The sequence below is a fragment of the Procambarus clarkii genome, chromosome 8, assembly GCF_040958095.1.
Source record: "Procambarus clarkii isolate CNS0578487 chromosome 8, FALCON_Pclarkii_2.0, whole genome shotgun sequence".
Classification (NCBI taxonomy): domain Eukaryota; kingdom Metazoa; phylum Arthropoda; class Malacostraca; order Decapoda; family Cambaridae; genus Procambarus; species Procambarus clarkii.
In genome coordinates, this window is record NC_091157.1 from 48,925,413 (window position 1) to 48,941,705 (window position 16,293).

The 16,293-nt window shown below is 38.9% G+C and overlaps 1 pseudogene; it reads right to left on the reverse strand.

Moving 5' to 3' along the window:
• Positions 1-31: 31 nt before the first annotated feature.
• On the reverse strand, positions 32-15,974 carry LOC123759673 (glutathione peroxidase-like; annotated as a pseudogene).
• Positions 15,975-16,293: the final 319 nt, after the last annotated feature.

The following is a 16,293-nucleotide window of genomic DNA, read 5'->3' on the forward strand; positions in this document are numbered from 1 at the left end:
CACATATGTTTAGGATAAAATAAGTTACAACTTTATCAACTATCTCACATTTTTATTGAAATGATAGTAGGCTAATTCTCTGATGTGGCCAAGAGGCACACTCTTATACCTCGCCTGATTTAGAGAGGCGACCCAGAGTCCAGCTGAATGTGCTGAAGACCGAACTCGGGGCTCCTCTACGCTCCAGCGTCGCCCACCTTCAGGTTTGTGGCGACGCCTTCATCACACCAGACTGGATTAAGTTGTGACAACTAGCAACTACAGGAAGATATCAGGGTATGAATAAACCCTCCATTAACATATTCATTAAAATCAACATCTTTTAAGAGGTAACTGCTCGAGGTCTTTAGCAATAACTGTCTTGCCTGAGATTTATTGTAGCTGTGGTATCTTAAAACTCTTGTTGCAAAAGAAAGAGGACGTCGTTCCTGATGTCTTGAGGCTTGGTGCTCGGATCGTAGCGCATGAAGGGCTTTCCGCTCTTGCTGATCAAAAACTTTTCCCAGTTCCATCGGACATCGCTGTTCTTCAAAGGACTATAGTAGAGCTTGCTTGTTTCTGCGAAGTGCATTCGAGTAGGAGGGCAGTATGCCTGTTCCAGAGAAGAGCCATTATCAGTTTACTACCATTGTTATTATATATAGGTGATTTACAAATAAAATATTAATGTAATTTGTATGTATGTAAATTATGTAACATGTAATCTAACATTTCCAATTAAATACATAAAACGTTAAATTGTGAGGTGTGGAAGAAAGAAGACCTCCAGAACACATACTAAGGTAACAGTAACGCGACCCCTGCCAACACCAAACAGAAGTTACTACTTACCATACACTACAACAGTTAGACGTCTTCCAAGTTCCTCGTTAGGAACTCTCCCGAGACGGAACGATAGATCTTTAATGTGACTAATGGTGTTTACGCCTTTGGAACCGTTATCCCCAATGACTCAAATACAGAGGCAAGACGACAGCATCTCTTTCAAGGTGACACCACTGCACAAACATCGAACGCTACATCATTTCAATACTTAACCAGACCATCACCAGATATATCCTGATTAACAACATCGAAATATTTGAGATTCATCGACGGTAGATTGGAAATAGCTGAGGAACTACATAACAAATATTCATCAAATATAAGCAGCCAACTCGCATTCAAGTACATCCAATCATCCTTAAGACCAAGCCAGAACTGCCAGATCGCTTCACACCTACTACCTAAGATGACAATGACAATGAAAATGCAGAACAAGATTGCCCAATCTCCATGACAGTAACACCTCACCCATTCCAATATGGTATAAACAATGCCTAACTAGCTAACTTGTATTCCACTCTCTGCTTCTGAAGATGCAGAAATGAACGTCAGTGAAATACGTCCTGTAGTGATAAATATCGGCTAGTGACATTAATTCAAAAGTTTATTTTAAAATGTTTAAACTTCCTTACTAAGTGAGGAACATAGGAAATAGAAGATTCGTCATAGAATCATTAATCTAACCCTTTAAGTTATATTAAATAACAAATATCTACAAGAAAGACTACTTTCAATATCAATATTGTTATCCATGTAAGAGAACGTGTGTTCAAAGTTGCAGGCCAGACCCTTGGGGGACTGGCCCCTGCCAACTTTCACACACGAAGCATGAGAGGTATCAGGGTTACCTTGCGTCTAACTGAGAGCGTTGCTTGGAACCACCTTTCAGGGAGAGGAGTAACAAAGAGGGTGTGCATCTTAGGAAATAGGCAAGCCTAGGCAATGTCGAGACCTTATGAGGAGGTATAAAGCATCTTGTGCATCCAGCACACCTATTCTTTCTTCCACCCTCCTCAGGTCGTTCAGTTTTTATTCGAAGATTACGTCAAGGGCACTGAAATTCAAAGATGCCTCTAGCAGCACACTGTCGGTGGGGGGCGATCACCGAAGCTCCTAGTAAACGGATCTTGCTGCATCTATGATTGGCTAGAAGATATGATTTTGCACGGTAAAGGATTTAGGGCGAGTTCTAACTCTTCTCCCTTCGATTTCTCCAGCTGTAGATGCACTACCAGGAATTCCCGTTTACCTGCCAGGGTGCCATCATCCAGGAACAAGATGTTGAGTTCGCTGGACTCGTGCGAAAACTATTTCATGCTTCCCAAACAACAGTATCGATTTCTTACTGTATCCTGTTGAAACGAACGAGAGGAGACAAGAAAAGCTCGTTCGAACTGCTAATACCACTTCTCTTTTTACCACACACACACACACACACTTATGATTAGACTTACATTATTAAACATCCATTCCGGCATGTGCTTCCATTCCTCAATGATTCATAAAATTTTAACTCTGCATCAATTTAATTACACACTTGTTGCACAAGGCTCTCTGTTACTGTACAGTTCCCCACCTTGAGATATGTGTAGAGAGGATGTTCCTTCTCCCCGTTCACCTCTATCTTCTTTAACAAGGTAAAGTTGGGCTTAAAGTTGCTCCCTGGACGAACGTGTGTCACTCCGTTGATGAGTTCCTCGGCATTGCCAGCTGGCTCTTGCTGTGAAATAAAAATAAGTTATATACCCGAGTCCTGCATTCTCTCGCGACAAACAGATCTGGGGCCATATACACGAAGTAGTTACGCAAGTACTTACGAACGTGTATATCTTTCCTCAATCTTTGACGCCTTTGGTTACATTTATTAAACAGTTTACAAACATGAAGACTTCCCAATCAACTGTTATTGTTATAAACAGCGTTCTGGTGCTTCGGAGCTCATCAACTGTTTAATAATTGTAAACAAAGCCGCCAAAGATTGAGGAAAGATGTTGAGGTTCGTAAATGCTTCGTGAATCTGGCCCCAGGCTGGGGTTCTCCTCCTGTAGTTTAAGTTCACAAGTTTGTAAATAATTACCTGTGTTTTGTGTCACTTTCATGGTTGTTAAACACTAATAAAACATCTCTGTTGTTACACGATTGTCATTCTCTACAAACCTGCGCTTTCATGCAATCACTGTCTTATGTTATGGAAAAGGGTTTGTTTTTATTTCAGAAAATTTATTAGCCTTTGCGAAGTTATTTTTTCCCCTCAGATATGGATAATAATGAAACAAATTATATGGGAAGATAGACCGGAAGATCGGTATTGGAAGAATATAGTAAATTTATATATTAGAAAATTTATATATTATATAAATATTTTATTATAAAATAGAATATTTCATACAGAATAGGGTAGCAGCACATTGCCGTGTATTCCTAAGCTTGTTAATAAATAAATAAATAAAAGGCAATAAATTCAGTCTAGAACATGTTCACAGAGGTACCGACAATGAACTAAATGATAAGACTTTTCTCCATCAGATGAAATATAAATATTTCCTGCAACATAGTTTAAGGAATTCCTCTAAATCTTTGGTAAACGTGAGCAGACTCCCTCTTCAACTAGCCTGTCTTCTCAAGTTGTCACAACGTCATAAAAATGGTGAACAAAAATTACTCTAACCTAACAAAAATCGTGATTGCTCGAGTCGCTGTGATTTAGTCATTTTCTCCGTTGGTAATTCAGACGTCAAAATTCGATACATTTGCAGACGAGGAGTCACAATAACGTGGCTGAAATATGTTTACCAAACTACACACATTAGAAAGTGAAGGGGACGACCTGGACATTATCAAGTCGATTCGATGTATTATTCGAAAGGACAGATTGCTACGATCAACAACAGCTCGCTATCAACATTATCAGGTGATCACCCCCAGACACTCACCTTCCCGAACTGATTGCAAGGGAACCCCAGCACCTCAAAGTTGTTGAAGGACTCCTGCAGCACATTCATGTCGAGGTACTGAGCAGTGTAGCCTCAGTACGTAGCCACATTGACCACAAGCACCACCTACGGACAAAATCACGAGTCGTAGATTATTAATGTACAATAATTATAGGGAAATGCCCAGCAACTCCTAAAAATATGGTTGCATAAAATTTTGTATCTAGCCCGTAGGTGCAGATGTATAAATGAATCATTGAAATTCAAAATAAAATTAATAAACATTGTTATAAGATCTGTGTTTGGAGCTTGTAATGGCCTTGCCTGGGCAACAAAGAACATAATCTTTATAAATAAACACTTGGATGGTTCTTATGATACACAAGTGTTAGTAATATTTGGAATTAAGAAAAAGAACAACAGATGGATTAGATGAATTATTATAGCAGCCATTTTTAGTTCAATTGAAGTTAGATCGATGCTATATGAGCTATGTTTGGAGTGACTGAGCCAGGATAGCCCCAGAATTTGTTTATATAGAATGCTGGGCGTATAAATGTGTACAACGTCATGGAATGATTAGGTTATATTTTTCTACTGCTAATTGACTCATCGTCCTAATTTTTATAAATAAATTATCTACACAATATATCGCCTTTGTAATTCCTAGCTAAATGTCACTCGCTTTACGCCTCAAGGAAGGAAGGAAGGAATTATCAGGAGAAGCACCAAGCCATTACGACTATATAGCACTGGGAAGGGGTCAGGATAAGGATTTGGGATGGGACAGGGTGGGGGTGCCCAACCACTTTGACGGTCGGTGATTGAACGACAACCTGCATGAAGGGAGACCGTCGCTCTACCGTCCAGCCCAAGTGGTTGGTTTATGCCTCAAGTGTAATTTTTTATTTACATTGTTATACACCTGTTTAGTCCCGCCAGCATTGTAATGATTTGTGCAGGTTACAACCAATAAAGTTTGTGATCCTGATAATGACTGAGCGGGGTTATTGTGGCTTAAGTAGAGTACATTAATTAAATATGTAAACTTTACCAATTATAAATGTATTATTACTTATGAATATTTTTTTTTTATTTTATTTACGAAGGTAATGGAACAGTTTATGATATAGATTACCAAGAAAAAATTTACAAAAGAAACTAACTCTAACCAAACATGTATAAGTGATGTCATTCACTATTTCATGTCAAATATGAATTCGCCCAGATTCGACAAAGAATTCGAATGTCAAAATAGTTAAATTATAACTCAACAGACACAACAAGGCTATGATGTTTTAGATTTAGCTACTCAGAACGAAATGTCCATGTAGCACGGGCTATGGTGAGCCCGTAATACAACAAGGCTAGTAAGCGGGGTATAAAATGCTACACCTCACTTGCCCGTACTGTGAGGGAAGTATAAACAACAAACACAGGGCTGTGGAAAATAAAACTAAAAAAAATGCTAATGTTGATAACTTGTAACTAATACATCTGGGGGATAGAAATAGCCTAAGCTACTCTATCCTTTTGTGATGTATTTTTTCTTGTCTCAATAAACACACTTGAATACATCAATGTTGTAACTTGTTAAAAAGACTCCATATAGGTACCTTTCTAACCTTAAATTGAATCTCTTACTTTCGTTATGTTAGGATGGCTTGGGTTATGTTAAAGTTTGCTTATAGAGTAGCGATGACGCAGAAGGGTACACTCTTTCCTCAGGCCTTAGACTACTTCCACTCAAGAGGGTGAGCGTGTGGGGGGAGGGTTATATATATTAACTAAGCTACTCAACTACTCAGACCAAGCTCATAAGTGGCACAACATTGAGTCACGGCTTCGCACCCACGCTGGACCCTGATGATGACCTTTGTACCCAGGCAGGGTTGTTGCCTTGCTCTGGGACCATGTGGAGCCCTAAGACCATGGTCAATCCTGGGACCATGATGAATTCTGGGACCATGTAGGGAAAGCTGTTGGATAAGAGTCAAACATTGGAGAAAACAGGGAAGGGAAGGGAACTATCAGGGGGAAAGCGCCAAGCCATTACGACTATATAGCACTTTGATGGGGTCTGGATAAGGATTTGGGATGGGACGGAGGGAAAGGAATGGTGCCCAACCTCTTGGACGGTCAGGAATTGAACGCCGACCTGCACGAAGCAAGACCGGCATTCTACGGTTCAGCTCAAGTGGTTGGGTTAATGGAGGAAACAGGACAAAGATCATATATAGAAGGGGAAGGGCTTATGTCAAGCCGAGGAGAAGAGCAACTAGGGTATAAGGACGGAATTTTACTGCTAGGTAAAAGCGGCATCAAGTGAAAGAAAACGTGCCCAACCATTTCTTATCTACTGTATAATTGATCCCGGCTCCCTCGGTTGCGAGCCGAGGACGTAGACCACTGTGGCAAATGACCCACTGATAGTGTTGAAGCTCACAATTTAGCTTCGGAATAGAACCTCCCCTCTCGATGTTCACATTTACGTGCCGATTCATGAAGTACCCATCTGAAGTGTTCACTAACTTCGTCCTCTGTTATCCCTTCAATGGGGATACTTTTGTTATCGAATCAATTTCTGTGATTAAAGATGAGTCCTCTATCCACATGCGACCAGTGCTGCCCTCTCTATGACCTGTTGACCATTAACATTACTATCCTCATACTCTTTCCAGCGTCTTCCGTTTACTATGGGATTGTGTTTCATATGATCATTACTACTACCTTTGGCCCCTTTTGGATCCTAGTCTACGATGTGGTTCTTTGGATTAGGCACCTTTGCCATGGATTAGGCACCTTTGCCGTGGATTAGGCACCATTGCCATGGATAGGTTATTTAATAAACTCTCCAGTGCATTATCAATAGCCGTCCTCCACATTGTCTGTTCCTTCGCATTTCTCTGATCACTTGAAAGTTCCTTGGCAACGACTGCATATCCTCTGACTTTTAAATTAAAGTTCCTTTAACTACAATAATGTGTGGTTGTGTTCTTGTATTCTCATGCAGTTCACTTAACTTAAACCATCCACAATCCTGAACATTACTCGTATACTGCTCATTAATTAATAGTGATGGGACCTACTGGCCCATCCGAGACGGCTCTTTTCTATCTATTTTCGTAATGTGTAACTGACTTCCGGGTTCTGACCATTGACCCATCGCACCTGCCACCCCCCCCCCTCCTATCCTATCTCAATGCACCATGTCTTCTGGAACATTCACATCACCAAACTGAGGTACTGAATTGCCCGAAACTCAACCTTAACCGAGGACCTATGAATAGAAAACGGGACATCACAATTTTGCGAGCCACTGGGATTTTTAATACATCAGTTTTTGACCTTAAGGGGGATTTATACGACAAAATGTGATGTACTATTCAAGAGGACGGGTTACTTAGTCGGCTGTTTCACTAGTAATGGAAACCTTAATGTGAGAGGAGGGGGGCGTGTATCCTAACAAATCTCGATAATCACATGCCTTAATAAGCCTGAACAGGTGATTAGGTAGGCCAGATAAAGTGACTTGAATAGTGCCATTGTAGCCATAGAACAAAAGTTGTGACTCACCTTGCCGCGGTAGTCGGCGAGAGAGATGTTCTTCGTCTCGAAGAGATCCAGTTCCTCGAAGTCGTAGATGCTCCCTCCGTCAGACGGGTGGTGGAGGCAGGCCCTGGACGCTACCCTCTCCTGGGCGGCCACCCCCACAGCCGCCAGACTCACCAACCCTGCCCAAAGCATTCTAAAAATACAAAATTAAATAAATTTAATGTAATCATGACTTTTGGGGGAATAGTTTCAAATTATGATTCAGTCTCCTTTACAGTAGTAATTCATATTGACACGAGATTGTCGCATTTCTAAGTGGTTTAATTTTGTTGCTGGCATGTATATACTGGTGTTCTCAAGGGTATTGACAGAGGAATTGATGCAAGTGTAAGAGACTTTTGACCTCTGAATGTAGTTACCAAGCAACACAGACTTCTATGGGAGGAATAGTTTGTTATATTTATGTCTATAAAAGATTCCGTGTTCTTGGTTACCCCGCCAAACTTTGCAGGGTAACTGATCTTTGTCCGACGATTGTCATAGGCGGGTTGGGGGGTCAAGCCCCATGCCCTACTCTCCACTTTGCACGAAATGGCAAATCAGTATGATTTCTAGTCTCTCTAAATAAAAAAAAAACTCCATCCTCACTAAGATTACACAAATGAGCAAATGGTGAAGAGTAGTGGTGGTGAATGAAAGGAAATGCAATAGAAGGGGATAGTAGTGAATGGTAGGGAAGGTGGTAATGTACAGGTAAGGAAATAAAGCATAAGGTGATAAAGGGTAGGAAAGTTGGTAAAGGAGATGAAAGGCGTGTAATTAAGACTGCTACAGAGTAGAAGATGCTGAGCGTGAAGATTGACGTATTATGGCTATTGTCACCTGCTGTATGGTTAACCATCTCAAGTCCCAGCCCCCAATTGAGATGAATAATAAATTAATCTTTAATGCCAAGTTGTCCCAGGTACATCACGATATTCAGACCAGGTAAATTCTCAATAATTACACTTAAAGAAAAAACAATACTGTTATAAATATTTTCATTGCTTAAACTGCAAAAAACAAAATTATATCCCAGAACCAATCTACGAGATTGGCTAGACACACAAAAGAGCCTATAATTACACCTCTCCAACAATTAAATGGCCTGGGTTAACTATATGGAACTATGGAAACAGTAAATAAAAACCAAGTTGAAGATTTCGGGGATCAATGTCCCGCGGCCCAATCTGATCAGACCTTCTGGTTTCTGGTCTGATCAACCAGGCCGTTTGATCTGGCCTCTTGCAGCCTGACGTAAGCGTTACTGCCTGGTATGCTTTGAAGGTGCTTGTAGAGTTCTCTTTAGAACACTGAGAGGCCGGCCAGTTACGCCTCTGATGTGTAAGGAAAGTGTTTAAGCCTTGAGCCTTTGATGTTGATCGAGTTCTCTCTCCAGCCTGTCTTTTAAGGTTTCCCAAAGTCAAGAAAACGGTCAATTTAAAGTGTCCTCTCCTAACCTACCAGAGGACTTAAAACAGAAAACGGGACAGTACGGCACTTTCGTGAGCCGCTTCCATTTTCTAGTACGATAATTTTTGGCCTTGTGTAACACATACGATCGAAATGCGACGTTCTTTCTAAGATGACATCTTGCTCTCTCTCAGCGTGCCTATTGCGCCTCTGCTATTCAGTGTGGCTATTTTGCACATCCTGCCATGCCTTCTAGCCTTGTGATATTTCGTTTGCAGATTTGGAACATGTCCTCCTAATATTTTCCAAGTGTAAATTATTATGCATTCCTCCCACCCTAAACCACTGATCACATCCTTAACGCTATCTAAATTAATTAACATCACACTCGGTAGCAATATGCTTAAGAACGTTAAGGGATACTTAAGGCACACAGATTAGACTCCAATACGTCCACGCCTGCCAGTGTCTTGCCTGCCACTGAGGTTATTAGACCTAGTAAGGGATTGGGTGCGGCTCTCGCCTTCCAATTGTTAAATTGCCATAACTGCCATTTATAGATAGCTTGTCTCTAACATAACTGATAAACAACCATCCTGTCTGATAACAATCATATCTACATGCATAAGCATTAATGCTACACTAGAACATTCTCTCAATACCTGATACCTATTAAAATATAAGTATCAAGTATTTGATACTTATATTTTAACTAATAACTGCAAACAGTAATACTGCCGCTTTCCTCTCTCCCACCAATAGTTTATATAATGGCTGAGCAGCAGAGTCCATGAAGGTGTAATATCACATATTATTCACTGTTCTCTATCTTATCTTAACTATTAATATTAACAATATTAATTGTAATATTAATATTGGAATGGGTGGAACATGTATATGAGTGGGATTGGGTGGTTATAAATAGGAGCTGCCTCGTATGGGCCAATAGGCCTTCTGCAGTTGCCTTTGTTCTTATGTTCTTATGTTCTTACAAGCTTATAGAACAACTCAGAAACGATTATGCAAATTCCACACAGGTAGCTATAAATTGCATTACAACCTCTGTATACTCGTCACCTCTTAAATAGGTGTATATGGATCTAGCTAGATTTGTATATCCTTAAAATACATTTATTATTGAAATTCAGTATGTAAATTATTATCCTAAGAATTACTAACCCTTTTTACATGCAAATTAAGTAATATTAAGGCCTCGACAAATTTGCTAACAGCTTGTCCTCGTTATTTCCTCTAAATTCAAATGTGTATACGCAAGATATGCTAAACGGGACTAACATTTCACCTTAAGACTGCTTTTAATTAAACTCGGGTCTGCTAATATGTAAATTCACGTAATAAAATTTACTAGGCTATTTTTTTTATACAGTTACGGCTAGTATTGTCCATGACGGTAAGGAAAAAGATCACCAGTGAATGTAGTAAACCGGATATAATAAACACTTAAGAATAATAGACTGGGGTGTCCACTTCGAGATAATAATCTTTGATTATATAAGTATAGACGAGATTCACCACAAGCTCATTATGTATCATAAAATTGTATTTTATCTGCGAATCTTATGTCCAACCCATTGAACCTTGGCGGTCCCAGATATTACCTTTGTCCATCTTCATCTGTTACACTACTGAGCATGATGTCGTCAAGTCGAGGACAAAATGAGGCGTCACATGACTTTGGGAAAACCAGATGTGTTCATCAACAATGGTGAAGTCATCTTGTGGACGTGAATGCATATCTAGCATTGACTACCAGGAAATGAGGATGCATTATTTTAAAATCTTGACGTTCTGGATTCGAGTATTTCCTTATATTTCTTCGACTCGTTTGTGTTTCCAGCTTCCACTTATGTCAATATTCTTAAGCAAGGAGAAATAAACTAATTGACTGTTAATCATCAAAGAAGTTGCTCAGTCTCCCCTCCAACAAGTCCGAGGAGTCAAAGCAATGATGCCACGCTCACTCTTAGTGTGTGTATGCTCCAGAGATTCATCGAATATCAACCGCAGTTTATATATTTCCTCCAGAAAATTATTAATAATTACAATATTTCTCCTATATAAACGTAGAAAAGTATAGCATATATACATAGCTATGAGTAAGCCATTAAATATTCTGCTAAATACCAGACGCTTAAACTCTCACATATACTACGCCCTATGTTGAACTACACTGAACGAATACACCAACAAAATAATGATAATGTTTCCCCTGATTATTATATCAGTGTAGCAGGTGACACCACCTTATATTCACTACATCAATGTTGAAGGTGTGTAAGCACAGTTTGTGATCTTTAACGTATCAGACAGCATCGCCAGCTGTTTATAGTATTATTGGCCTATAATATTACGATTAGTCTAAAATAGTATGATAAACCTACAATAAAGTTTATACAATGAACTTCCGTTCGAATTTGTTGGCCTGGGGAGGATATATATTGGCCTAGCGCGGTATATATATTCTCATATATATTCAAGCAAATTCCGCGTGGGTGAACTGCATCAGGTGAACATCCTTATACGTCAAGGCGCTGCTCCTAGCCAAGGTCGAGGCTATGTCCTTGTGCTCACTCATCCAGTTACTAGCCAGACCAAATGGTGCTTAACATGGTTGACTGAGAGACGCTCACACCATTCACAGTGTAGATTTCCGGATAATAGTCAATTTGAACTGTATTGTATATTATTAACTACATAGAGAAGTAAGAGTTGAATAAATTATATGCAAAACAGTTCATATACTGTAACAAAATTATCCAAACTCTGCTATTCTCATTTCATTTCTGATTAATATATCTATCTCATGGTATCTGTGCAACCGTCGCAAACTAATTCAAACCCATCGTGACCAAGAAATTATCGGCACTACAAGGAGTTCAGAAGAAAACAAAAGGATTGCATTGGTATCCCAAAAAACATGTTAAACATACGGCAGATACTACTTTTGTGGTCTAAACTTACAAAAGCTCTACACTTCAATACTAACCCTCACTTGTCATTCTTACTAGATGTATACAATAGCAACCATGAACAGTACTCCAGAAATGAGTAATCTGACATTCAGAATTCAACTAAATCTGTGTATAACACGCTATGTAAACAATATGACCTAAAGTATGGACCCCACTTCTTAATAATGTAAAGAATTATTCAACCCGTACAGATACTTATAAGGCAAAGGAAGGAAATACCAATTCCTTATAAAAAAAAGCCTATCCCACACATTATAGGCAAACTTTAATATTAAAATCACATCTACCAAACAACCTTGTGCCATTATTTCACCTATTACCGAGAAATAGATAAAAATATAAACAAATATTTTTCATCAATATTTCTCAGTCTTAACTATAATATATCCTCCCAGTAGCGCAGTAGTCAGCGCAGTTGGCTTACAACCAAAAGCTCATGTATTCTATTCACGCGCAGGACGTAGAGAGGTTTGCAAATGCATCCTTACACCCAGCAGCTAAATAAATGTCATTGGCAATCTTAGGTGTTACTTTTAGAAAGGAGATAACGCAGAGGGATAGTGTAAATGCACTAGGACATTACTATTGTAAATTACGTGTTAGCTATTTGATACATATGCCAGAGTATACTGACCTTGCCTTTATTTCACCGCACTTTTATTCATGTGCAATTGATGTTCTCAGGCAGATTTGTAATATTGAAGGTTTTTTAATGATGAACAGTAAACAAGTGTATGATGTTATACTACCAAATACAGTTCCTAGAGTAGAGGAGGCATATCCACTCTTTAGCTGGCAAGTAATATGGGCAAACCTTCATGTTAAATTTATTGCCCCAAAACAACGCGAGCTGTTGTATCGCTATATTCATGAGACCCTTCCTACTAATGATATAGTTGTTGATGTTGGGCATTAAGGACAACAATAGGTGTGACCAATGTACTGAAATTGAAAATAATATGCATATATTTTATTTCTGTAAGCAGAAAGTTGTTCTTGTAAACTGGATTAGAGACACTCTTAAAGCTTTATGTGGACCAAGTATTAGAGTGGAGTTAATGAGGTTTTTAATGTTTCATATTGACATAAAATGCAAGAAAATTAGGAATACAATAATTATGTTACTTTCTGATTACATTTTTTTTGTGTGGATAGGCAGGCAGGAAGGTTACTCAGTAGACAAAATATTGAAGTTCTTGCGAGGCAGGATCAGGTATAACATTTGGGGTTTAAGGCTCATGCTCGGTGATGATATGGAAAATTTGTTTACTGAGAATTATATAAAATATATATAAATGTAATAATTTCCCCTGTATTAATGTAAATTTATTCTCCAATTTTTGTAAATCGTTTATAGGTAAATAAGTATAATATTCAGGTTTTTTTTTAAAGATCTTGTTCTGTACTACTGAAACACCTGTTCACTAAGAATTGTAATGTATAATTGCCTTGTAACACTTACGTATATGTAATTTATATTGTATTTTTTTAAATAAAGATAAAAAAAAAAAAATGTCAAAAGAAGGCACCAAGCCGAGAAGCTAGTCAATAGCTTTACGTTTAGACTTTCCAGAAACGCTATGCAAGATAGTAAATAAATGCAAAATTTACATCCATCGTTGGTTTATTTTTAAATTTAAATAAACTGAAACAGAGTTATGGGGAGCATGCGAGCAACAAAGTACATATGGCTGAGTGAGTGTCGTCGTGGCATGAATCATCTGGTTAAGGTCACGATGCTTGCCCCGTCTTGATGGCACTAGTACTCACAAGGTCAACATTGTGATAACATCGCCCAGAGGCCACCACAAGTGGGGCTCTGTCAAGAATGTTTACATACTAACTGCGACCTCCACTCTAAGGCGACCGTTTCGAAAATCTTTAAGCCATATTTCACAAAAGTTACTTTCACACTGAACGATAACTTTGTGCCTTGCAAGATACTTCGATTTTGTTACTTTTGCTGTAAAATATTTTAATACACAAGTAGAATTTGGTACTACTGAATTTGAACAAATCTGAAAAAGTTTTGTATTTGTTGCAAATAAAACCTAACCTAATCATCTTTGGCCTATTATACGTTTTCCGAAGCCTAGTACAGTACGTATGTGCAATACTTTACCTAGAAATATTTAAACTGGTTTTTAGCTTTTTTCGAGAATACTGTGAAAAGCACCAAAATTCTACTATCTAAATTGTCCATTACATCAATATGTACGATGGTATAGCTACAAAAAATACTATAAACAAGAGGATGGATTGCAAACACTTTATATCTTATTTTCGTTACGTTAAACTTGTAAAAAGAGTAACTGACGTAAATGGGTTCATACTTTTTTCTCAGGCTTTAGACCCTAGTCTGGTTTAAAGCGTAACATCCGGGTTCTCATACCACTTACTAGAGTGGGTGGGTGTGTACTCTCCTAGTTGTGCTTAAAAGGTGTAGAGCTTCTGCTCTTTTGTTGACCAGACCACACACTAGAAGGTGAAGGGACGACGTCGTTTCGGTCCGTCCTGGACCACTCACAATCTACTTGAGAATGGTCCAGGACGGACCGAAACGTCGTCGTCCCTTCACCTTCTAGTACTCATCGCCTGCTTCTGCTCTTTCGCCCATCACTGCATCAGTAGTGCGGCGACTTCAAATTTGTAAATATTTACAAAAACGAAGCTAAAACTGAATTCGGCAACTATCTAGCCTACTTCTCTCATTTACAATTCAATAAAGTTCCTTCTGACATCTGTATTTCCAATTATCCCCTCGTTATACCGTTCCTCACTGAACATTTCTTCTATACCTACTTTGTTAAATCCTCTTCGTATCTTGTATGACGTTATGTCCTATCTATTCTTTCTATTCTCCAATGTAGCGAGGTCCAGTTTCCTCCTACTTTCATAGTTCAGTCCCTTTAACTCAGGAATTAGCCTTTTTACACATCTTTGGATTTTTTGTAAATTTGTTTAATGTTTATTTATCTAGAGAATCGATGCCGGAAGAGCATACTCTGGTACAGATCTCCCTAAGGATGTATATAGAGCTAGGAGGAAGGAAGAGTCCGCGCGTCTCTTCACCGTTTCTTGTTTATCTTCCCGTCTGCCTGTCGCTCTTACTCATTAGATAAGTGAGCGACATGGCGCTCACCCTCCCTGGGGGATGGGGCAGGAGATACTCCTCCACCCGAAGCTATAGGGACGGCCTTTACTTCAGGGACGCTCCCTGGAGAACTAGCGACCCGCACATTCCCCTATTCACGTCTCGCTTGGTCTCCATTTTTGCCAAGGATATCGTAATTATGTCTAAAGCACGATGCTTCACGTTATAGTTACAGTTTGACTAAGCTATGTAAAACTAGTAATGAGGAAAAGGAGTTTATATTAGGCTATCCTACTGCCCAAGTGATACTTTTAAAAAGCAAGGGAAAGCACTTCATTTCTTCACAATACTCCATCTATATGTAAATTATCAACTTGCATACAAATATCTTGTGCTTCCCATTCACCCATTCCAAGTAATGCACTATCTGACACCATTTCACGAATATAATCAATTATTAACTATAACATGCCTGCTAGTGTTAATCCGTTTAAAACGTACCACTTGTTAACGTCCAAATTTCTGAAAATTATAATTACATAGCCAAGTCACTAGATTCGAGCAATTCGTGCAATTTTACATTTTTTTTTTTTAATTCAGACTACTGCAACGTCTCGTGTAAATCACTAACTTGCAGTTTACAGTAAATATTTTTGCTTTAGTATTAACCTAAAACGCTGGCATATAAATAACTATGTAGTGTACAATGTACTGTGTATCATGTCAATGTACCGTGTACCTTGGTACCGTCCTGTATTATAGAGATAAAAAATAAATTACGTAGCTAGCATCTGATATACTGTACTGTTCCCTTCAAATTGTCACGGGTAGCTGCATAAATGTAGATGCACCTAAATGTTAAAAAATAAAAATAGGCCGAAACAATTGGCAACTCAATATTAATATTGACCAAGATAACCAATGATAATTTAACATAATAGTAAAATGTTAACACACATTACAAGAATCTAATACGTTAGCAAATTTGCACTGGGAGAGTAGCGTACAGACTGGTCCTACCTGTACGCTCGCTGAGACGAGACTGGGTGGCGCGACCGAGCTAGAACCGCGGTGAACCACGTGAGGCTAGACAGAAATTGCTAGACACTGAAGTCAGACACCTCCATTTACTTACCTAGTTGTGCTTGCGGAGGTTGAGCTCTGGCTCTTTGGTTCCGCCTCTCAACTGTCAATCAACTAATGTACAGGTCTAAAGGAGCCTACTGGGCTCTTATCATATATCTACACTTGAAACTGTGTATGGAGTCAACCTCCACCACCACTTCCTAATGCATGCCATTTGTCTACTACTCTGACACTGAAAAAAATGGGAGTGTGCCTGTCTGTGCGTGCTTACTCTTTTCCACTCTTTTATATGTATCTTATAATTTTTTTTTTTTTTTTTTTTTTTTTTTTTTTTTTTTTACGGGAGGTCGAGTTT